Genomic DNA, 23,921 nt, shown 5'->3' with positions numbered 1-23,921 from the left:
CTAATGAAATCTTTGGGGGTTTGTTCCTCTACATAAGAAGTTGTATGGAAAAAAATGTAAGTGGGAATAACAAGTAAATATCAGAAGCAAAAAGTTAGCTTAAGTTCTATTTTTGCACTTTAAATGTCATATTCATCTTCTTTCATTTCCTCTGTGAATACTTCCTCCAATTTTTGTATGCTACTATATTTCAAAACTTTTTGACCAGTAAATGGAAGTCTTCTGATGCCATTCATGCTTTAAATACTTTGCTGCTCATGGTATCCGAAAATGCCAGTAGTCTTAGGAGCGTGTTTCTGAGTGTCTTAGACTTTTGGAATAGTCAGAAAAAAATTGTGAATCACAGACAAAGATCATCTCGTCTCAGTGAAACAAAAACTTGTTTGTAGGATTGAGGATTAATATTTTCAAATTACTTCTAGTATATGACTTTATACCATAACATTATTTCCAATTTTTCAAGTGTTGCCTAAGTCAGCAGACAGAGCACCCTAAACTAGGCAGTTCTAAATCTGGGCAGGCATTTCAGCAGTTTGTTGCCACTAGATCCTAAGTAGAATTCTCCTGTTTGTTGGCTAGTAAACCAACAAGTGTTCTTCAGTGGAACAAGGGGAAAAAAAAAACTAACCAAAAAATTAAACCAACTAACCAAAATTACAATTATTTTTTCATTAGTAGCAGGCTTACTTAATAAAAGCTTAAAATGATTTGACTTTTGCATGTGCCTTTTGCATGATCCAAACTACATGACAGATTTTGCAAAATAACTTAAATATGACATGCAAAATACAGTAAAGTTTGCCTGGGTTCCACCCTCTGTAAATTTATGGCAATTTTGTATCTGAATTCAGATCACTAACCATTTCCATTGAGCTAAGCTCTAGAAAGCTAAGCACTCTGTATTTTTAAAATAAACATTATTGCATGTGAAAGTCTGTACATTTCAAGTATGTTAGTAATAAGCATAAGTAAAAGAAGGTACTGATGTACCTTCTTTTTTTAAAGGAATAATTGAACATTACTGGTCTAGTTTCATTGCCTTTTCATTTGTCTTTCATCACTTTGCCTTTCAATACCATTCATCTATGAACTAATGTAATGCCCGCTTAAGTCAATAGAAGTCATTCAGTTGACATCAATGAACAATGAATCAGGTCCTTTAAAAAGAAGAAGAAACTAGAGTTTACAAGAGTTAAACAGACCACAGAGGAAAACCCTCTGAGGCAGGAATTGGGACTTCTCTTGTGTCCATACAGTACCTGGCACTTTACTGCCGTACAAAATAGCGACAAAATATACCGATCGTCAGTCTCGGCTGGTAGCTCCGATAAGGGAAGGCAGCTTTGCGCCAGGTAACATCCGAATTGTTTTTCTATACAAAGCCTTAGTAGGTATCAATAATTGTAATGCGCAGTAAAATTCTGTTCAGATAGGTGTCATTGACGCAGAAGTTGAAAATCTTTTATTTGCTTCTGCTCAGTCTTCTCTAAGAACTCCTACTATGTTATCAGTCTTTCTTTGTTCTGATTAAGTTGTAATCGCTCAAAAGCAGATTCAGAAGCTCCCTCTCCTTCCTTCACAGCGACTGTGTTTGTTTTATACCTAAATGTGACATTGCACACTGGCGCAATCGAAAAAGGCTGCAATGATCAATTGAGGGCCCAATCAAAGCCTAACAGATAGGCAGCCATTCGTCGCTGTTTGATATAAAAGGTGTTTTATTTCTCATCACACTTTTGTCACTGAAAGAATGCTTCCTGCGTGCAGATTAATTAAAGTGTAAACATTAAATATTGATTGATGCATTATCAGCATGGAGCAGTTGCCTCCACTCAGATTGATTCCTGCAGTGATTTATTGTCATATTTGTGGAGTCATTTCACTCGATAACAAAGAGAAATAGCCTGCTCCTTCTACCTTTCAGGCTCGCTTTCTGGCTCTTGCACTGCACCTCCTCATCCTCAGTGACTCCCATTCTTTCCCTGCTGGGACTAACACAGCCTCATTATATTTTCAGGAGAAAAGTTTAGGGGGTTTTATTTTGGCATTTGCATAGCAAGTTTATAGTTCTGTGGGAATCTTGCAGACCTGTGCTCTCAAATGGAACATCTCTGGTTAATGCTTTCACCTCCTATTCCCTCACAGCTGCTTTCGCTGACCCTGCTCAGACACAGCTTTGCAAGCACAGGTTCAAAGCATTCAAATTAACCCACTGCCAACTTGACAGAAAGGTGAACTTCCAACAGAGTAACGTTGTTTAGGTCAGTGCTATGGCTAAATTATCCAATTATTTACTCTGAGTAGGAGGACAGTCACGCAATAACAGCGTATCAGTTTAAAGAGTTTCAGGGTTTTACTCTCATTTTTGGACAAATGCACAGAAGAAGCCTTTAGGTTTTGTGGAGTATTTAAGGCAAAAAGTATATTCAATTTCTGTAGCTTTTGGAAGTGGATTCACACAAGATAGCAATCCAAACCCCTTCAGTCTTCTCCCTAGAAGTCTTAAACACTCTTGATTCTCTGTTCATCTGCATCAGGGTTGGCTATTATACAGCACCACACATTGTCACAGCCATCTGTGCTGAAGGATCTGTAGTCTCGATGTCATGTATTTGTTCAAGACTGCTATATTCCCTCCTTCTCTGTGTTTTCACTGGGAGGATGGTCATTCAGCATTTTTGCAGCCAGAAACTGCCTGTGCTGGCTGAATGTACCCTCAGTGACCCAATCAGCTACAAAAGAAAATTATTTGCAAAATTGCTTTGTTCTGCTGTAGCAAAACTTAATCTCTTACATACATGGCTTTTGTTTAACGTTCAGAGAATTAGATTACTCAAAAATCTGCTGAAATCAAGTGTATGAGTAAGACCACAAAAATATATAATGGGCAACTGGTGAACTTGATTCAGTCGACCAATGAAACATTAACCTTTGGTCACAGTAGCAACAAATGCTAAACTTGTGAATTTACTGCTGCAGATAATCTCACTCCTAGACCTGCAGGAAATGACAGAAATGGTTTTCTGCATAAGCAGCTGCTGTGCCAAACTACACGCTATGATTTCTCTAAAAGCCTGTTAATGAAAGCTCATACAGTTTTTTAAGATAGGTATGTGGTTGTACTGCTGTAATTCCTGACCATCCCTATCACTTCCAAGCACTCGTCCAACCATACTTTATTGAGGATGTTTTGATATTTTACAGATCAGATGTACCCAAATCTGGGAGAAAATGCTGCTATTCTGGGTCCCTCCTCCTTGTGTATTTTTTACCAGATGCTCCTCCCTCTGTTGTGTCATTATCCACTTCAGACCAAAATTCTTCCTTTTTTGCACCAGCTTGCTGATTTCTGGACAGTCACACCTGAATTTGATACCTTTAAAATTAAAAAGCAAACAAACCACCCCTAAGGTATTGCAACAGAATGCTTATCTGCATTCCTTCAAAATAATGCTCTTGCAAGATCACTTTCCCCTTCTCTTTGTTTGCTGTTGCCCTTCCTACCCGCTGAACAACACTATTGTCACTTTTTGTTAGATTATCAGCCTTATTGAAATTGTCAGCTCCTCCAGTCAAAGACCTTGCTTTCTTGTTTGTCTTTAAACTGCTCTGCAAACCAATGTGGCTGAATAACCAGCACTACAGATGCAGTGCTGTAAGCCTGTGTGTTTGCAAGAGCATTGTAAAAAAAAACCTATTGTCACTGTAATTTTTTTAGAGTACATTTACATTTCTGTAAAGCCTTTTATTCAATGATTCTAATAAATTTTGTGTAGAAATACAGAAATGTTCTTAAATGTCTCATTATTTTTAGTTGAAAACATATCATCAATGAAATACAGTTTCTTTTAACACTTTTCAGATGACAGATGACTTTCTAACAAATGGTATTCAGTTTGAATTGTATTATCATTGTTTAGCTAGGACCACATGAGAACAAATTGAGAGAGATCCCAGTTGCAAAGCGTCTGTTATGCAGATCAAACATGGACCTTAGAAGCACGCACAGAACTGTTCCCTATGTGTGACATTAGAGCATCTTTGAAAACAATTGCAAAGTTTCTGTTAACTTCAACAGTCTCAGGCTTTCTTCCTTGTGGAAGATGTATAGAGATGCTTATACATTACACGGACCTAATCGTAGCTTGCTGTATAACCACAAATGGTTCCCAGAAGGATGCAGTTCCAGGGAAGACATCAGTTTTCAAAGAATTAAGGGCTGTGACTCTGCTGTGGTTTGCCCTGATGTAAGTTAACCAGAAGGGCTTGGTAGCTCCAGGTAGCTTTTGAATTGTTTGTCTTGATCTTTGCTTTAAGCAATTTTTCGTAAGGTGTCTAGCTGAGCTTGTATTGGTGTAGTGAACTGCTAAAACTAGAGTTTCACTGGTTGGTTTTCTCCTTAGAAAAAAGGTGCAAGTTGGCATACAGCAAGTCCATATGCTTAATTGATTTTTCTCTTAACCCCCACTAATACTCCTAGCAAAACTGACTGTGGGTGGCAACTAGGTAGAATGAACAGCCACTAGGAATCTGTGGGGATAGAAAACAGATCATTTTGATGGGCTGTAAAATCATTTTATAAAAGCAGTGTATGATCCAAATATCATCCTTCAGGGCCAGACTCTGAAAGGAAAGAGATGTTTGTGAACTGAGCTTTTTTCCCTCAGTGAGCCTCATTGCATCCCTCTTACACAACTGTTGTGTAAAAACCACACAATTGTCAAGAACAAAATTTTAAATTAATTAATTTCTTTGGGTGTTTCAAATAAGATGAAAACCTGCTTCTTTTCCTTGTATGCTTGCACAGGGTCATAGGATAGTTCAGGTTGGAAAGATACATCTTGGAGTACCTCTCTTGAATTCTGATTAGGATTTCCTTTCACTATGGACAATTAAATCTGACATGAAGGGATACAAAAAGATGTTTGTTACGGATTTAGAAACCTCAGTACTAACCTAGATGCTGTAATTTTAGATATGTTAGTTATACACAGGGGTTGTAAACCTGTGCTAGAGAGACTCAAACTCACAAGAAGTTCCCCCCTTCAAAAAAAAAAAAAGTTGCGATGATGAACACAAGCTGCAGAAGGCTGCAGCCCTTCCCATTTTACTGAAGAAACTGTCTGATCTGCAGTAGGAGTTGGATATTAATTCTAACCAGTCTGCCAATTTGTTTATATGAAGTTACAGTTCCATGATCTTTTTAACCATGCAGACTCCATATATAAAGTTAGATTAGCACAACAATGCAAATTACCATTCTGTTTTCATGTACCTCTGTAAGACCTGCCCAATTAATACCATTGCCTTTAATTGTGATATTTCCCTTCAATAAATGAGTTCACTATTTTCACAGCAACAATTACAGGTTGCATGAGAATGGTGTGTTATTTCCTGAAACTGTACATAATTTTTAAGACCTTGAAGTATAGTTTTGAAGTTAAATGCATAGCATCTTTGTAACTGCTCAGATCATGTTAATTTAAGTTTCCTGAAATAACTTTGAAGCTAAATGCAAATTAGGGGAAACTAAATTACAAGTTGTGGATTGACCAGTATGTCTTTATATGTAATATAATTAACTCCATCCTTCACATCATGTTCCTCTTAATAATTATCCAATGTACTTCAGAATAGTTTAAATGATTGGTGATTCTTTGCTTGGGAGGGAGTGTTTAGGTTTGTTGATAAGGTGTGCTTTTTATTAACTTTCTGCGTCACTAGGACTGAACATTTTAAAAATCTGTTGTACTAATTAGAAAATTGCTTCATATTAATTATGAGCAGATGCCACAGCCATAACTTAAAATAGTCTTTATGATCATCCTCTCTCATACTTTTTTTACCTTCAGTATTTGCATGGCCAAGAATGGATTGGTTTTACTATTTGATATTTGGATAATATTATAGTTAGGAGCGTGAAATGATTTGATAAGGCACATTTATCCTTTCCTTGCCTATTCTGTAGTCTACAAACATGAGATGGGATTCAAAATTAACAGAGTTCCGGAGTCCTATGAGGAGAAAGCATTTCCTTCCAAAAATAAGCTTTTTCATTCTTAGACTATTACTTGCATTATGACAGAAATTAACATTTTTGTGACCTGCAGTTAACTGTGTCTCCTCAGGCTATAAATAACATTTGGCAGCTATAGCTGAAGTCAACTGTATGTTGAGGTCTAGTTATCTGTAGCTGCTTTTTTATTTATAGCATTTTGTATTTGCTAATGACACTGCAGAATTCAGGGATGCAGGCAATAAAGAGCACAAGTAATATCTGCGGCTGGTGTCTGCAGCCCTGTTCCATTTCATTCCTGCAGTGGCATCAGAGTTTCCTCAAATTCTTCCTGTGCTTGAAAATCTCCAGGGTTAGTGTCAAGTCTTTGATGCTGCTAGTAATTCCAGTCTGCACCATTAAAGCTGCATTTTCTAACCGTCCCTTGATAATTGTTGCAAGGACTTAGACAAGTAAGACTATCCAAAGGCATCACTAAGGTCAAATTGTGGTAGAAAGTGCTCTGATTTTATCCTGGAGATTGATGCTTGTATCACCTTTTTTTTCGATTCAGTAGCTGGGGTTATAAAATGTACTTGCAATCACTGATAACGTGTTAGATCAGACTACAAGTGGAGTAACACAGTATTTTATACACTGTGTGTAGTTTTACCTAATGTAACAATAAATCAGTGAAGGCACAAGTCTTTTGTAAATTTTAATGAAAATTCAACTGCTGAAAACGTAGTTACTTCTGTCTTAACTTCTAGAAATATGAATACACTTCAATACTTTAAAGCTGTAAAAAATGTTTTAACTACAAACTATCTGGGAAGGCAGTAAAGAAACAAGCAATAAAATAAGTGATGGCGCATTCAATATATTAAAATTGCTTTGTAATTGGCTATGAGCAAACTGAGGGGAGGGGGCTCAAAGCTAACATGTACTTTGAATTGGCTGTAAAATATACTCTCTACTGAGCACAATCTAAAATCATCTCTATACAAGAATAACACAGAAGTTGGGAGAATGGGCCCAATTTACCATTTCATGGAAATAAAATAATGATATAATTTAAAAATACTTACCAGCTGATCAATAAACCACTTTTATGCAAGTCCAGAAGGTTTAGAGGACAGCTTCTTTGCCACTTATAACTTATTTCTTATAACTACTAGAAAATATGCTCTTTTTCCTTGCATTGAATTATTATGTTGTTAAATAGCAGTTATATATAGAAATTCTAGTTCATCTTTATTAAATGAATGGCACAAGAGGGAGCTGGGGGTATAGGAATAAAGAATATTAAAGAATATAGCAGTCTGCTGTTAAACTTCTACAGCAACTTTCTTGTAAGTTTTAAAGTAGCGTTTCTGTGAAATCAGTATTATTCTTTCCTAAAACCTGCCTACCTATAGAAACGGACCTGAAGATGACACCAAGTGACTGTGCTCATTAGAACACTGAAGATTTGAACAGCATTAAGCAGAATTTACACTTGTTTTTTGTGTAGAAGTCAAGCAGAAATGCAGTTTGTTCAGTTCTTCACTTCCCCAGGTGGATTGTTTCTTGGTTGCTTTTCACAAATCGTTTTATATTCATGCATGTATATGCTTTTTCTTTTTTTTCATAACATAAATGAAGAGATGATATCCCCCTTTTTTGTTTCTTTGTATTTTGCCTGGTTTTCTGCTGTGTTTCAGATGTTATTCTCAAATTTCATATACTGTGGAGTACATTGTTTGGTTAATTGGAAGTTGCTTGAATTTTAGCTTTGATCCTTTCAGAACTGATTCAGAGCAGAATTAATGAGATCAAAATGAATATAAAAAAACAGTTATCATAGATAAAATTCGAAATTAAATATCTTAAAAATGCTTAAGAAATTATATTCCTTTTCATTATTATTAGTGTGTTCATACAGAAATTATGAATTAGGCATATTGGATTATTCTTGCAGCCTCTTCCTAAACTTAAAATGATTGTCAGAATTGCATAGGAAAAGATTTTAAGTCAGATTATTTGATCTCATTTATATGATTCTCCATGTACAGTTTCATGGTTTTGAGTAAACTTACTATCAACCAGAACAATTTTTCCTATGGTTCTGCATCATCTTCTGCACAGTCAAGGTGCATCTGGGAATATATTTCCCCTTGCAGCAGCAGGTGGCGTTGAATAGCTCACATTATTCTCACACTCATAATCATTTTATCTTATGTGTACTAAAAACTTCTCTCCCAGAAGAGGTAATTTGCAAGGGAAATCCAACAAGTTTTTATAGATGTAGCAGACTTTCTAGATTACAAAGGTAGGGGTCAAATTCTTCCTATTTTAATCATACTGAGAAATAAAACTGTAAATAATGTACTTAAGGAACAGCAAAATCAGGCGTGACAGAACAATATCTTACTTACATTTCATTTTTCTGTCCACAAAAATATCTTGAAGCATCTCAGAGTTAATGTTGTGATAAGGCCACGCTATTGTGTACCAACATTCGGCCACTCTGCAGCAAATTCACAAAACTGAATTAGTTTTGTGGCATTCTTTGTACACTATACCTCCACAGAGCAAAGCAACTGATTCTCCTCTCAAATACATTATCAGTGTGTCTTCACTGAATATAGAGCAGTGCTTCAGATTTACACTATGGTCGATGAGAACAGAATGAGAATCGGCATCTTCTTTCTCAACCTATTTCTAAAAATTAAGGGTGTTGCAGAAGCAATTCAAAGCAGATCTCCAAATGACTTCTTAAGTTTATTTTTCAAATATGACACACACATAGAAGAAAAAAATAATGTTTTTACCTGCACACAAGTAAAACCAAAAATCTTTTACAAGAAAATTACTATATGTTTGTCTTTATTTAGTCTTAGGACTGATTATGAGTATTTAAGAAATCCATCCATCTTTCTTCATCAATAGTCACAGTTTTCCATTTGCATATCTCATAATTTATGGCATGTCCTGACCCCAAGCAGTAATTGAACCAATAGATCTTCAGCCTAGATTTCCTCCTCTCTGGCTGCCACAGTAATGTAACTCTGCAGGAGTTTTGGATTACTCCAAATGCCATCTCCTCTTCTGAGATGTTGACAGTCATAGGCAAAATTTAACCTCCCAAATGTCAAGGCAAAAACTCCATTGCCTAATTTAGACTACCTAACTCTCCTCTTGGAATACTCCTGATAAAAACAGGAGGGCATCATGATTACCCCCAACATAACCCCTGGAAATCTGTCTTTAACATAAGACTCTGTAATGATAAATGAATTCTCCTAAGAGTTTAAAACCATGTAAGAGCCTAAAGCTTAGAGTGAAAAGGAAAAATCTATATACTAGAGTTCATAACTAGTAATGTAAAAATTAAAAAGAAAAGCACAGAAATTGTTGTATTAGAGAAGAATCTCTGGATCTGAGACAGACTGATGAGAATTGAGCAGAGAGGAGACTTGGAAAGGGGAGATGGGATGATTTTCTGACTCAAGCAAGCCATGGCACAGAGCAAAAACACCTAGCCAAGTGCCTGTGTTTCTTTTTTCTCAAAATGTGGTTTAGAGGCCAATTTCAAACAGCATTATATGCTTCAGTAAAGTGTTCTCAAAAGCTTTGAACAAGAAAAATACCAGCATACACATAGCTCTGCAGTGCTGCAGTATCTTTGCTGAATACTAACTATAGAGTAAATGAAGCCATGGAAGTTGTAGGCTTACAGCAGGTATTGCTTGAGAAACTCACTCTGCTACGTAGCCACTTCTGGCTGCAGGTGAAGGAGCAGGTGTGCAGGCTGGACACACTGCTGCTGCTTCCAAATCATATTCGAGATATTATGAAAAGGCACTGGGTTTGAAATTTTATAACAACCCTCATCAGTTGGTTATTTTGTTTTCCTGGAAAGGAGCTCAATTGAATAAGCTCTGGCAGACACACAGAGCTATGCTGTTGCCACTGATACAAGCCCCAAAACAACAAATACAGGCTTTGAGAAAAGGCTACTGTCTCAGAACTTGGGAGGAAAAAAAAGAGCAGTAAAGGTACAAAGAAGGAAAATCTGACCCGCTCCCCATTTAATGGCATAAACAGTATTTATCTATTGGTGATTAAGTGCTGCCATTGTTCCTTGGTAACCAAGTCCAATGATGATAGACATCTTGGAAAACGGGTAGATAGACAGAAAGACAGATATCCTCAGCTACTTCAGCCATCCATAATATCCCATGTGCTGCCATGACTGCTTTAGCCTGACCAATTGCCTCAGTAACCTGTTCCATCTTGTCTGATCAATATTAGCACTTCAGTAACTCTTCGCAGAGTTACAGCTATCTGCTAGCACAGGGAGAATCTCATTTTGCCTTATTGTATGGAAAGACAGTCATGTGCATGCAAACCCACCGTTATCTATTGAAATACTTTCATTTAATTGCTTTCATTGACTCGGTTTTGGCCCGGATACCTTTTTTTTTTGTACCTGTTATGCAAATACATTAGAGGAAAAAGAAAAAACTGAAGTGTCAGAAAATGAACATTGAAAAGTTTAACAGGAAAATTGGGTTTGGTGCCCAGCCTCTTGCCCAAGCAATTACTGTGTGCCTCAGTTTTGTAGATTTAAAATGGGATGAACAATAGCATTAAATCACGTGTTGTAAGACTAAGGATATTAATTTGGTTAGCAGACATATTTGAGACCACATCTAGAGTACTGTGCCCAGCTCTGGAATCCTCAACATAAGAAGGATATGGAGCTGTTGGAACAGGTCCAGAAGAGGGCCACAAAGATGATCCGAGGGCTGGAGCACCTTCTGTATGAGGACAGGCTGAGAGAGTTGGGCCTGGAGAAGAGAAGGCTCCGAGGAGACCTTATAGCGACCTTCCAGTGCCCGAAGGGGGCCTACAAGAAAGCTGGGGAGGGGCTGTTCACAAAGGCTTGGAGTGATAGAACTAGGGGCAATGGGTACAAACTGGAGACAGACAGATTCAGACTAGACATAAGGAAGAATTTCTTCACAATGAGAGTGGTGAGACACGGGCCCAGGTTGCCCAGGGAAGCTGTGGCTGCCCCATCCCTGGAGGTGTCCAAGGGCAGGTTGGAACAGGCCTCGGGCAGCCTGATGTAGCAGAACGTGTCCCTGCCTATGGCAGGGGGGGTTGGAACTAGATGATCTTTAAGGTCCCTTCCAACCCAAACTATCCCATGATTCTATAGTGCACAGAGCAATCGGGGACAAATCTTGTTTCGTTAAACTGAAATGCAGTCAGATGAAATGATCTGCAAAAATGTAAGGAGAATGAAAATATTCCTTTCCTATATATTATTGATCTTCCACATTTCTGGCTCCTCCACCAGTCACCACTTCTGTCCTTATCTCCTTCCCACCCTTCCCTGACAGTTTCCTTCAACCATGCTTCTTTTCTAGATGGGCAATGAAAGGTACAGGTAGAGAGTCAACTGACTAAATATTTGTTCACTTGCTTGCGTTGTAATAAATCCTGAAGTGCTCTTTGCTTACACAAGAAGATTTCAGCGTAGAAGCATGCTCCAGGAAGGTATTTATGTAGAAAAGGAAAAAATGTTGCAGGTCAGTGTAATCTTTGTAACTCTAGGAATTACTGAGCATGTTATGTGGGGTAGGTTGTTGGGGTTTTTTCCATTTAATGAAGCAGTGGCTTTCGGGAAAGATTAAGGGCTATAAAATCTGCATCCTAAGAGTCAGAAACTCAACATCAAATATGAAGCTCTAAACACAGAGGCTTTTCAGTTGGCATTTTAACTTGTTGCTGAGAAAAACTTTCATATAAATCAACAAAATGAGTTTGATCCTTCAGACTTCTCCCTTAGAAGTTCTAGATTAAGATAACTGCCTGAGACAAGCTCAAAAATAGGCAGAGCATCTCAGCTTTTTATACCTTTAGAAGTACCATATAGTCCTCCTCATATAGGTGATGTTCTGAGGGAAGAAAATTCCAGAAGGGCAGGTAAATGTGAATAGATCTGTCTTGTTTATAAGGAAAAAAAAAAACAACCAAGAACTGTGTCTTATGACGTAAGAATGTTCACACATAGTTTACAATTACAGACCATTTTATATATTTTGCCATAATTTTGTTTATTAAAGGTTCAAACGTTATTTGGGTAATTGTACTAGAAAGACTGTGATTTTCTGTAAGATTTAAAGTATACCTTTGGATCATTTAAAACTGTTTTCCATCTTTGTTTAACTGAATTTGCCATACTGAAACTGAATCAAGGCATTGATTTATCAGAAGTGCTTTATTCTTCTCTCTAGATTTGTGCAGATCTAAGCTATAAACTGGGAAAGCAGTAAAAAGTTGCATTTGTAAAAATTTTAGAGAAGACTGCTGTTCTGAGGAGCTTTATGCTGTTTTTCCTGATGCTATTGAGTGCTTTGTAGAAGCTCATTTGGGAAATGTATTCTTTGATTTTAGTAATCAATTGATCAACATTTGAAGCTTTGCTCAGACATGCTGTTATTGTAAAGAGCAGTACTTTCAAATATTCACTTGATTGTGTTTGTGAAGCTTGCTTTATTCCACACTGCTCCAGGCAAATTAAAATGTAGTGTTATATAATAAGTATGGGAAGGTTAGCATTCACACTTTAGGGATAAAACATTTTGACAGTTCTATTCTACATTTGCATTTTAAAATGTTAACACTCTTAATTAGACCCTATGTTTATTGTAGGATCTCTTATAGGCATTACTACTGTGAGATTGTTACCTTTCAGGATTTGTTCTGGACTGCTTGTCTGTAGGGAAGAACAAAAGCCTGCTGGTTCCACGTGCATTTGGTTTTCCTGTCCATGGTATGTCTCATTTACTTTAATTTGTCGTGGAGCTCCACATGTACCACTGCCACTGAGTTATTTGTGTTTGTTTCTGAGATTTTTTAATGTGCAGTGTTAGGGAGGTACATATGCATAGTTCTTTCTTACATGCTTGGTGTGTTTTTCCATTGGCCTTCAAATTCTTAATTTTTGGTGCGCAGTAGAATCCCTAAGGGGACAGAAGCAGACATTGTCTGGGGAGAGACAAGAGATACTGTCATGATATCCTTTATCTTTTTAGCCGGTGAACAGGTGATGCTTAAACACAACATATGCACAGACAATGGTCAGCATTCTGAGCTCAGGAAAATGATCAGTGACACAGGCTGATGTCTGAAGGACTGGTCACTAATTCTGCCCATTTCATTTGCTCCCCTTTTATTTTATCCTTCATCTTCTTGTATTAGTAATGTTCAGGAGGGATTCAAGTAACCTGATATAGCATCTGCAACATTGGCATCACAAAGAAAACATTCACTGAGATAATAAAGCAAATGAGCAGTGTCTCCAGAGGCTTATGTGTAAATTAGACTAAATGATTAATAAAAACCAAAAAGCAACAAACGAACTGGCTAGGTACTACAGACTTCTCAGAATAGCAGAGAGAAGCAAGAAAACACTCTAAGTTTTACCAGGAAAATGTATTTGAGGTGAAATAAGGTCTTCTTCCTGATAGTTCAGCCAGTCCCTAGAGACTGTGTAGATTTATCTTGAGAAGGATACGGACTTGGTGCCAGGAATCTTGTCAAGTGAATTGTCCAGGAACTCCTTCCTGCTTTGGGCCCATTACTCTGGCTCCGAAGCCCAGTAAACTCAAACATCTTCCTAGATTGCTCCTGAGCTGTTGGAAGCTGTGTCTTCTCACTCAGCAAAAAGGAGCAGAGAAGGGAAGTACTCTGGGATATCAGATATATGCTACATACAAAATCATGCTTTCTCCTTGTGAAGTGGACCACAAGTGAATCCTCCCTCTGCACACAGATTGGATCTTGCATTGAAAAACATAAAAATCTGAATTATACAGAGGCTATGCAGCACTATGGGTAAGTACATTGGCCTTTCATGTCTTATTATGTTGTTAATTAGTTAATGTTTGTAAAGCACTTTGAAGATGAAAAGCCCTATATAAGTTCTAAGTGTTATTATCTCTAGAGACCTGGGTTCAATTCAAAGGTGCTTAATTACATATGCCATAAATTAGACTTAATGAGTTGTGGAATCATATGTTTTATGTGATGCACGCAGGTTTCTCAGCTAGATCTAGGCTTTATGGGCTGCTGCAGTACTTTTTTAGGTATTCTGAGCTGTTAGGAAAAATTACACAAAAAATTGAGAAGATAATTTCTAAAAATAATTGGATTGCATTCCAGTACTATTTAGGACTTGTGAAGCAAATTACCTGGATCTTTGCCCTGCTATATCTAGGAATTTTTCAGTAACCAGCTTCAAAAAAGTAACAATACTGGGATTTTTTTAAATTGTGGTATAGACATAATTCTGATACTTACTTCTGTTATATATTTCAGCTTAGCAGAAGGGAGCTGAGAGGTATTAGTACGACTGCTGTTCTTCCAGTAATGCCCTGAAATGTCCTGTCAGGGCTGGGAACCACTTGGTGTTGGTTTATGTTCACAAGCATAACAAAAGAAGTTCCCATCTCTGGAGACACTATCACATAATTCACAACAAGCCATTAAAAGCGGGTGATGTGCAGAAAGGGGGAAGTAACAGTTATAGGAAAATGTGGTTTCATTGGCTTTGCAGAGCTGAGAGTTTCCATGTTATGTAACTTAGGTATTTTGCGGCCAGAAAGCAACAGAATTTGCCCCGCTCAAGCCCGGGCATCGAGGAGGGCGTCTGGCAGCGAGTGCAGAGAGCTTCTCCTTGTTGTTCCTCAGCCAGTAGAGTTGAGAGAGGCGCAAAACCAGCAGGATCATTCACCTCTCCTAAAGTGGCTGCCATGTGCTCCTGCAGCAGAATATTTCCATTTTGTCTTGGGCCTTTCACATATAGAGAGGAAGGTTTTATCCTGCATATAAATATGTTAGAAGTGATTGTGTTCATTAGTACAACCTAAGTAGATTGGGAAAACTAATTAATAGCAATTTACTATAAGTGTCTCTAACAGACTTACTTGAAAGTATTTATCCTGAAGTGAAGGTAATTTGATTTTGTTAATGTTTATTGTAAGCATACGCAGACTATCTTCCAGGGGAAAATGTATTTTTGAGTACTCCAGACAATTGAAACTAGTGAGCCCGCTGTCTGGAGAAAGCATCTGTAACCGCAGCCAAAAGAGGAACAAGATTTCCGACATTCTTTCGAGACATGTGTTTGAAGCATGGGTTCCCATCACTTTCAGAGTGACTTGCAGGCCGTTTTCTTTATATAGATTTACACAAGTCAGTGTGATCCTAGATTCATCTCTATAAATGCCTTTCTCCCTTATTCATTTTCTCCTGTGCTATTTTATTGCTTATTTCAAATAGGAACACGTACTCAAGAAACTTTAAATGGGATGAAGCATAGTTTCAGGCTTTTTTTATGGCTCCCATTTCTGTGTTTCTGAGAAACGGATCTAGTCTTACATCTTAATTACTGGGGTATCTCTCCTTCAAAAACAAGATATAGTTTTTCCAAATACTTTTCATATACTCTAATAAATAGGAACTTCACATAAATGCTGATTTGAGCTCCAGGCTGTGGTTAAATGTTTTAGTAGTGCAGCAAACTTATCAAAAAACCTTTCCTTCCCCACAATACCCTCTTCCCTTTTTACAATGAACAGATTTCTATCCGACTGGCTCATGACTTGGGGATTTTTACAAGCAAGTTTGGGAACTTGTAATATATTTTGATAACTGAGTCTGAAAAAAAAAACTTTTAAAAATGGTATTTTATGCAGTGTGTATCAACTAGGTAATATTTTAAATTGTTGAACTACATACAGGAGTCTACTCTCTGACCTAACTACCACTGCTTAACTAGAAGTCACTAGTCTGATTCCTTTTTTTAATACTCTGTGATATCATAAATACTAGCGTAACTCCATTGAGGTACTGAATCATTTCTGAGGCCCTCTTCATTTCTGAATTTCTACAGAGACATCAGGCAGGAGGAACCAACATGCAAAATTGTGAAAGTGCTTTATTACAGGCCTCCAACTCTGACCAAGCTTTCTAATGGCTGATAAGGATGTTCCTTGAGAAAACAATTCATGGGTTACAAGAACCATTAAATGTGCATGGAAAGACATCTTGGTGAGTTAATAATCCAATAAAGAACTGTGATCACTTGGTGGTGGTGTTCAGTGACCCAGGTAGGAGTTTTACAAAAGCAGTCACCAATCATTTTGACTTGTGACTTCCCAAGTAATTTTCCTGTTTTAAGTTCCTAATTTAACAAAGCGCTGATCTCTCTCACTGAAAGTCTTTGACCGTGGATGCACTGCTTACGGGGTCTGGAAGACTTCTGGACCACTATTGCCTCCATCTTCCTCTTGAACAAGGGGTTATCTCAGGTCAGTCACCAAATGGAAAGTGCGGCTGTAAACTGTGAGGTAAGACTAAATTTCATATTATGTATCTGATTTTTATACCAGATGGATATTTTTATACCAGGTGGATGAAAAGCATCCACCCCTCCTGTCAGAATATGGTGTAGATGTATGTGAATCATCATATACTCATTGATACCAGTTGTTTATTTCAGTGGACCATCAGATTTTCTTCCAGCAGACCTAGAAGGTTCACTGATGATCTGCTGCATGATTCTTGAATTTCTTTCTACAATAAAGATGTGGTTCAGAAAGGAACAAAAACACACACAAAATGCAAAAGGTACATTGATTGAACTGTTGGTCTTAGCAGGAGAAGGATGAGAAACACAAAGGGGCTTCAAAATTCCTAGTATCACTGATATGATATGATTTAGATTTTAAATGCATGTAAAGCTTTTTAAAATCATACTAATTAATTTCTATTGATTAATATTACTGTAATACCTACTACAGTGCTGGGAGGAACAGCTTAATGTGAAAGCATTAAGAATTAGGTTCACCGATATTTTCAATTCCAGAAGTACTATTATGACACCAAATATTTTGGTCTCTTTCCAGAGACCTGTTTTCATCTATGTATTCCTTCAGCAAGAAGCTCTGTCCTCTGTGGCTGAAAAAAGAGCACGGCGCAGTTTAACTCTCAGTTTAGTAAAATATTTCTATTCTGAATGTACTTTAATCTTAAGTTTAGACATGTCTGTACGTGCATTGTATTTGATGACTGAGGTTAATAAGCCTGGAGTTAACACGCTGCAGAGTCATTCCGAGCAAAGGTTCAAATTGGCAATACGTAACAAAGTACAAGTGCACAGCAACACTTCTGTTCTTTTAAAGTTCCCTCAAGAAATAGGCAATGAGATTATTTCATAACTGTTCATTGGGAAATCTGCCTTATTATGTGTTTATAGTTAAGCCTAGACTTAGTTCTGCACTACGTGTTGATCAAAATCTTAAGAGCACGCTCTATGGCTATATGCATCTCACAAGAGAGGTTTATTAGTTGAGATAGTTAAGTCACATTGTTGCCTGATAAAGGATATCAGAAAGCTTTTAGGCTTAAAAATTAACAACTCCATAAAGCTGGAGTTTGCAATGGAAATATCATCCCACCAACTAATTAGCATTATTCGTTCACCCCATTAGAGTAATTATTTGTAATTGTTATTATTGCAGCATATGTCCAGCACTTAAACAGTCCATATTACTTGGAAAAGATGGATTAATCATCAGGAGAAATTGAGAAATTGAGTTTAAAATGAAAATCAGGCAGGCAGATAGAGTTCTCTCACGTCGTGTTCATTCTTAAAAGAATTTATATTTTTTTCTCTCAGTTCCTCATACACGCAAACAAGGAAGCAAACAAACACTATCTCCCAGTTTCACAAGAAGAGAGTAAGAAGTCAGAAATGCCATAACCACTGAAAGACAGCTTGAATATAGAAACATTTTGGGGGATCCAGTCTTCAGGAGTGCAGTCAGTTTCCCAGACATCAAGGTACCTACTGAGACATAGACTTGTGAAGAGCAAGCTCTGACCCAGTATCACTGAGAAAGGTAGAAATAACCCTTCAGACATCTATGAGCAATGATCAAATCCTCAGAGAATTTCAACTGCTCTGTGAACCAGTCTTCACGTATAAAAAGATAAAGTTATATATGGAAAACCTGTAACCATTGTGTTTTTCAGACACCCCAAGTCCTGCAGAGCTGTTTTGCATTAAAAGGGAGGAAAAAGTTGGGACTTTTGTCTAAATGTCTGGTAGTTTGTTTTATCTCCTTCCGTAATAGCCATAATTAATGAGGAATCTGATTTTAAATTTTTTCTTAAAGATTGTTGTAGCTCTCATCACGAACTTAGCTGTATATTTTCAATTGACATTTCCCTTGCATTGATAATGTGATTCATGCTAATGTAATTTAGGAGTCAGAATTCAAAAATATTCAAAACCTGCAATTGTTTCATCTAGATTCCTGAGAGGTACGTGAGGTCCTTTGAAACTTTGCTAAGAATTGCCTAAGATTACAAAAAAATGCTCTCTTGTTTTTTGCACCAATTTGCTTACAGTTGTCTTTGTAATATTCTTTAAAAAAACTGACGTTACACACATCTGCATGCACTTAAGCTCAGTCTGCTAAAATGTAATGCTTGAGTTCATGATGAAAGCTACAACAATTAGTTGCCCTCAAAATACAAAAGGAAATAAAATGAAGGGTTCAGAATGGGCTAACTATTGCAAATCAGGACTTCAGAACCTCTGTTAAACTACTTTTTGTTCAGTATCTTTTATTACAAGAGGCACTTATTACAGATAAAGATATCTGAGAGCAAAACCATAATTCTGAATATAAGTATTATGATGATGATGATGATGATGAAGCAGCATTATTGTCTTGTCAGTGCCACTAGAGTGAAATTTTCCATCTACATCAATTTTTTAAAATCAGGGGGTTTGGGTTTGTTTGACAAAGATCTCAAGCAGGTAAGTTAAGCCTATTAGCCTGAATGTGACAGTTAATATGCTGAAGTTAAGGATGTGCTTAAAATCAAGAGCTCTTTGCTAGGCGTTTTGACTCATTAAAGGGGAAATAAATGTCAAAGTGAAGAAGATAAAATTGTAATACAAAATATATTAATATAATAAGGCATACTGCAGATCTTGCCTCTCTCTTATTTGATAGTAAGAGGATGGCATGCATTTCTGTAATGGATAAAAAGGTTATCTATAAGAAAATATTCCGTTCCCTGTCTTAGACTGAAAGCATTTTATGTAAAACAGATAGAAAGTTGCTCATTCATTGTTCTAATACCTAGGACCAGTGCCCACTGAATGGCAATTCATGTAGCTCTATGGTCTGACATCACGTGCCCAGGCAACTTGTGGGAAATAACGTAAAGAGCTTTTTAAAAGCTGCACTGAGGTGTCAGCCTGGAAAAAGCCACTTGAAGTGTCTTTGAAAAAATGTGTTTCTTAACATCCTTCATTGAAAAACAAGCTCAATGTAAAATAAAACAGATTAAAAGCATGCTGGTGTCACTGTAGTCCAAGTGCAGATTGTATACGCTTCATTAAATGATTCAGATATCTCAATTTGGTTTATCAAATGATAGCCTTGTCTTACTATAAGAAATTTTTACCATCTGGATTTCCATATACATATGATATCTGTTATACTAATTATATCTATTTTCACAGGTATAGACAGACATACCCCAGAGTTGTGGCACCCATTAATAGATCAAGTAAGCTTGTGCAGCTGTGTTTTGATCAGTGGAAAGGTTTCCTGGCATGCAAGAACTGAAATCACCTTTTGGGTATGACAAGTGCATCCAAGTATCTAGAAAGTGAAAATCAAGGGTTTCTGTAAGGAAGGAGTAAGAAAACCTACCACAAAAAATTAGAAGTAAAATAACCTTTAATAATCGCAACAACGCAAACTCAATTGTATGTATTGCTCTCAGTTGGCATTTAGCCATCCATCATTTGCTAGCTTATAAAGCTGATTTGTGCTGTTTCTTTCCATCCCTGTTTCCCGGAGCTGTTGGCCTCTTTTCACCGCTCCTTTCCCATAGGCACATACAACTAGGAACCAAACACTCTTTTGTCTCTTCCTCTGGAACGCTGCTTTTTATCACATGGGGAAAAGGGGGAGTTTTGTGAGCAGCTTTCTTCCTTCTCCATTGTTGAATGCCACTTATAAACTCTGTTGATAGACACTGGGAAGGTATCTAAAACGCTAGACAAGGAAACAGGTATAATTCAGAAGAAAACTGACCTTTATTGAATAGGGTCAAAATGCTTCAACCACCTCTTTAATTTGAAACGCCTCATTTACGACTCACGCTTCTTTCACTGTAGCTTAGAGTTGATATAAATATACATGGGATCCGTGTTAGTCTTAAACATAAGAAGTTCAGCTACATTTAGTGAATTCCATGACTAATCAAACGCCTTGTGAAGAAAACGCAACAATTTCTCCCCTCAAAAATCTATAACACCAAATTTGCTGAAAGAACCAACACTTATTTTCAGAAATCCAGTGTGGGTTTTCCCCAGGCATTAGTATCTAGCAGACGAGTTAAAGCTCCAACCTCTTAATTTCCAGGTCTGATTGTATATGTTAATTAAGCTCCTGAGGAAACACAAAACATACTGACCTCTAAATTATGTGTCTAAGAATTTGAACTTTCAGCTTGGGATTTAGAAATTTTAGGCTGTTGTCGGAAACATGTAAAGGCTGTGAGCCACCAAAGGCTTCTGAAGAAAATTCTTGTAGTCTTTTCCAGACTTGGTCAGTGATGATATTTCTTGAGCTTTCTGGGGCTGCCTGTTATCCCAGGCCATTTTGAGTAAGCTAAGAATTGAGATTTACCAAAATATTTGATGAAGTTTTATACAGACTGTCCCCTAAGCATTTATTTGCTACATTATGCACTTCTCTTAACCAAATGTTGTTTGTTGTTATGGAAACCCATCCTAAGGAGAGCTCTTTGACCCATGAAAATGTTAGCCAACCAACAAAGTTTGCTGCTTTCAAGTAATCTCAGTACTTCTGTTTCCATATTCTTTAAACAGCATCTTTCAGATTGTCCAAAATCACAGGTGGCACAGGGATGAATTTCTTTCTTATCACTAAGCATTATTTATATCTTACCAGCAGTAAAAAGGGACTTGCAAAAAGTGGAGATGTAATTAGAAGCACTCTAATTTCCTTTTACAGTATCGGAGTAGCAGAGAGGAATCTTCAGCCCGTGTCCTTACTCCTTCTGTTTCATTGCTAGGAAGTGCTTCAGCTAGGACTGATTGGGAACTGGGAATTCCCACTGTCTGGTTCTGAACTGCTAAAGAATGGCTACACCAACACACTCAGCACAGGCACACTTCTTCGCATTTGTCTTAGGTTAGCACATTCCTTTATTTAACTGTCTCTGATCTGACTATATCTGATCATTCCTTCATCTCATTTTCACTTAACCTTTTGCCCTCTACACAGACTAAGCATCCTATCAGATATCTCCCAAAGGGCCTTCTTTTCCCCCCAACTCCCCCTTCCTGCATCTTTCTCCAATTTAGGTGCTTTATGCCTTTCCTGGTAATTTACCTGATTACATGGAAGGAGCTGCAGATCTTTTTATAATTGCTGTTTTACTTAAAACATTGATTCTTTAGCTCCTCTCTGTTTTCAGGTCATCACACCTCACTGGAGGTTTTCCTGATTTAATGAGCAACTCGGAAACCACAGAGAGGACCGGAGGATGGGGGTCATTCTTATATTTGAAAGCCACTACATAGCATCCATAAGAGGATTCTTTGCACCTGGATGTCCAATGTTATCTCTCCAGGCAAGTAAGATTCTGGCAATCACTGTAGTCCTATTTCATTTGTTGTCAGTCTTTTTGACACAAACACATTAATTCTCCCAAGCTCCTTTTGGCAGCTGTAAGTTCTCTCTTTTTTTAATATGATTGATAATATTGATAATATTTCTTTTAACCTTTTACTGCCATTCTTGAGCTTTGTGATAGTTCCTCTATTCAGATGTTAATCTTCAGCATGCAGTAGCACATCTTCCAATCACCTACTCATTACAGAGCTCATTTGTAAAATGCTGCTGTTTAATTTATGATTGCCTACAAAAGTCTACCTTGCACTAGCCTTACAACATATAATGTCATTCTCCCAACACTCCCACTGTCAAAGGTCACATAAAGCAAACCATGGCATTATACAAGAACTCCTAGTTTAAAACAGACAGAATGGCAGCCCTTGAGCAAAATTTGACTATACAGTTTCAGATGATGCACTGGAAAGAAATACGTTCTGGAAAGGGTGCAAATAATGTAGGTTCTCTGGTTCAACGCAGAAGATGACCCAACTGAATAGTACTGGCAAAAAATGTCATCATTTTCTTCACTCCCAATTTCTTAGGGAAAAAAAGGTTGTCTAAGGAGACACAAATATATAAAAACAAGAAGACCTCCCAGGCTGACTTGAAATATGTTCAAACTACACATCCACTCCCTGCTCCCTAGAACCCAGTAAATATTTCTTTGGCCCCACAAAGTATTTTAGTCTGAACCCAGGAAACCTCAGATTGACCTTGGAAATAAGATTCCTAATTTTCAAAGTAAATGTCTCAGCCATATTACTGGAGGAGTTGCACTTTTCTGATTGCAAAATATATAAAACTTGTCTGTTTTGGCAAAAGGGGTAGATAATACTGTGGGGAACTGGTTGTTTTCCCAATTAACTGATGATAAGCGCTTTCAAACTCTTTTTGTCAACTTTTATACCCCTGTATAATGCTGGTGGCAAGGTTAAAATATCTGTCCTTGGCCATTAAGGGAATGGTTAAGCCCACGTTAAAGCAGTAGAGCCTGTCTCAATGGAGATACACTGACCTACCTTGCTGAGTATCTGGCACGCCTCTACAGAGATTTTGTTCTGTCTTCTCCCCATGTTGTACTGGATGATTTAACAGCATTTGATGCTATAATGTCCTTCTAGCTTATCTTGCATCCCATTTGAGATTTTAGATTTCGTATGTCTGGATTTGGTTAGGTTTGTCAATTTATTTTCTTCTGATGTTTTTTCCCTCTGCCAACTGCATTAACTCCTCTTTCACTCAAGACAACATCTCACTCCACAATAGGATACAATGAAAATACAATTTTGAAAGAGTCTTTGTGATCATCTTCTGACATCTGACTTGTATTCAGGTAAAAACTTCTCAGACCTGGTTATCAGTTCTCTGTAGAAAAGTAGAAGTGCATGTTCCACATGGAGCGTAAGGACAAGAAAGATCTTAAATTCCTTTTCTGATGGCAGGCTGGTGTCTATCAACTGATACTGAAAGTTATTGTGACCACAGCCATCCTTTTAATATCATAGCTGCTTCCAGGACCTCAGATGTAACTGCCTTTTGTCCAACAGTCTTGTTTAAGACAGACCAAAGCAATTAAGATGGACATTTTGATTGTCATCTACCATGTTAATTGAATTAAATTTAGCTTTAATTCTAACAGAAAAGCAAATGCAGTATTAGACGTAAAATAAAATAAGGTCATGTTTTTTCTGAACAAGCCTTTCAGTTTTGATTGAGCTTGAGTTTCCCACCTGAGGCCAACCAGAAGCGTTGAAATGCTGTTGGCTAGTATTTCACAGAGGCTTCTGGTCCAGCACAGCAGTGCAGACATCCAGCTGCCTGAGGTGCAGCCTTTATACCCTCACTATGTTCTGCTGAATCCTACACGTGCTCAGGGCTTCACTAGGTTGCAGGTTGTAGTCACGTGGTGCAGATTAAAGAGCTCCATGAGGCTCAGGTAATATTCATACTTCTGAAAAGGACAATGATATCCAAATATAATGCACCTTTGAACTTTGTTAGGTTTTTGATATGTTGTTAAGCCTCAGATTTATAAAACCAAACCAGAAGAAAACAAAAGCGAGCTTTTTCTTATTCTGTTTTCTGATTTTGCACTAAATTGTCAGCAAAGCAGACCTTTTACCTATAAACAG

General features: G+C 37.4%; 2 long non-coding RNA genes across 2 annotated transcripts in view; both read left to right on the top strand.

Annotated features, from left to right (window-relative positions):
* Positions 1 to 11,571, top strand: part of LOC138726773 (uncharacterized) — a 123,936-nt gene extending 112,365 nt beyond the window's left edge. Inside the window, exon 5 of the long non-coding RNA XR_011338480.1 lies at positions 11,416 to 11,571. This is a non-coding gene — a long non-coding RNA (uncharacterized lncRNA). The remainder of the gene's footprint in view (positions 1 to 11,415) is intronic.
* A 988-nt stretch (positions 11,572 to 12,559) lies between these two features.
* Positions 12,560 to 21,716, top strand: LOC138726505 (uncharacterized). The gene is made up of 7 exons (XR_011338451.1): positions 12,560 to 12,824; positions 15,948 to 16,105; positions 16,557 to 16,684; positions 18,092 to 18,163; positions 19,599 to 19,717; positions 21,185 to 21,303; positions 21,590 to 21,716. It is a non-coding gene; the product is annotated as an uncharacterized lncRNA (long non-coding RNA).
* The last annotated feature ends 2,205 nt before the right edge of the window (positions 21,717 to 23,921 follow it).

This window comes from Phaenicophaeus curvirostris, chromosome 14, assembly GCF_032191515.1.
Source record: "Phaenicophaeus curvirostris isolate KB17595 chromosome 14, BPBGC_Pcur_1.0, whole genome shotgun sequence".
NCBI lineage: Eukaryota > Metazoa > Chordata > Aves > Cuculiformes > Cuculidae > Phaenicophaeus > Phaenicophaeus curvirostris.
This window is presented reverse-complemented; position numbering and strand designations above follow the sequence as displayed.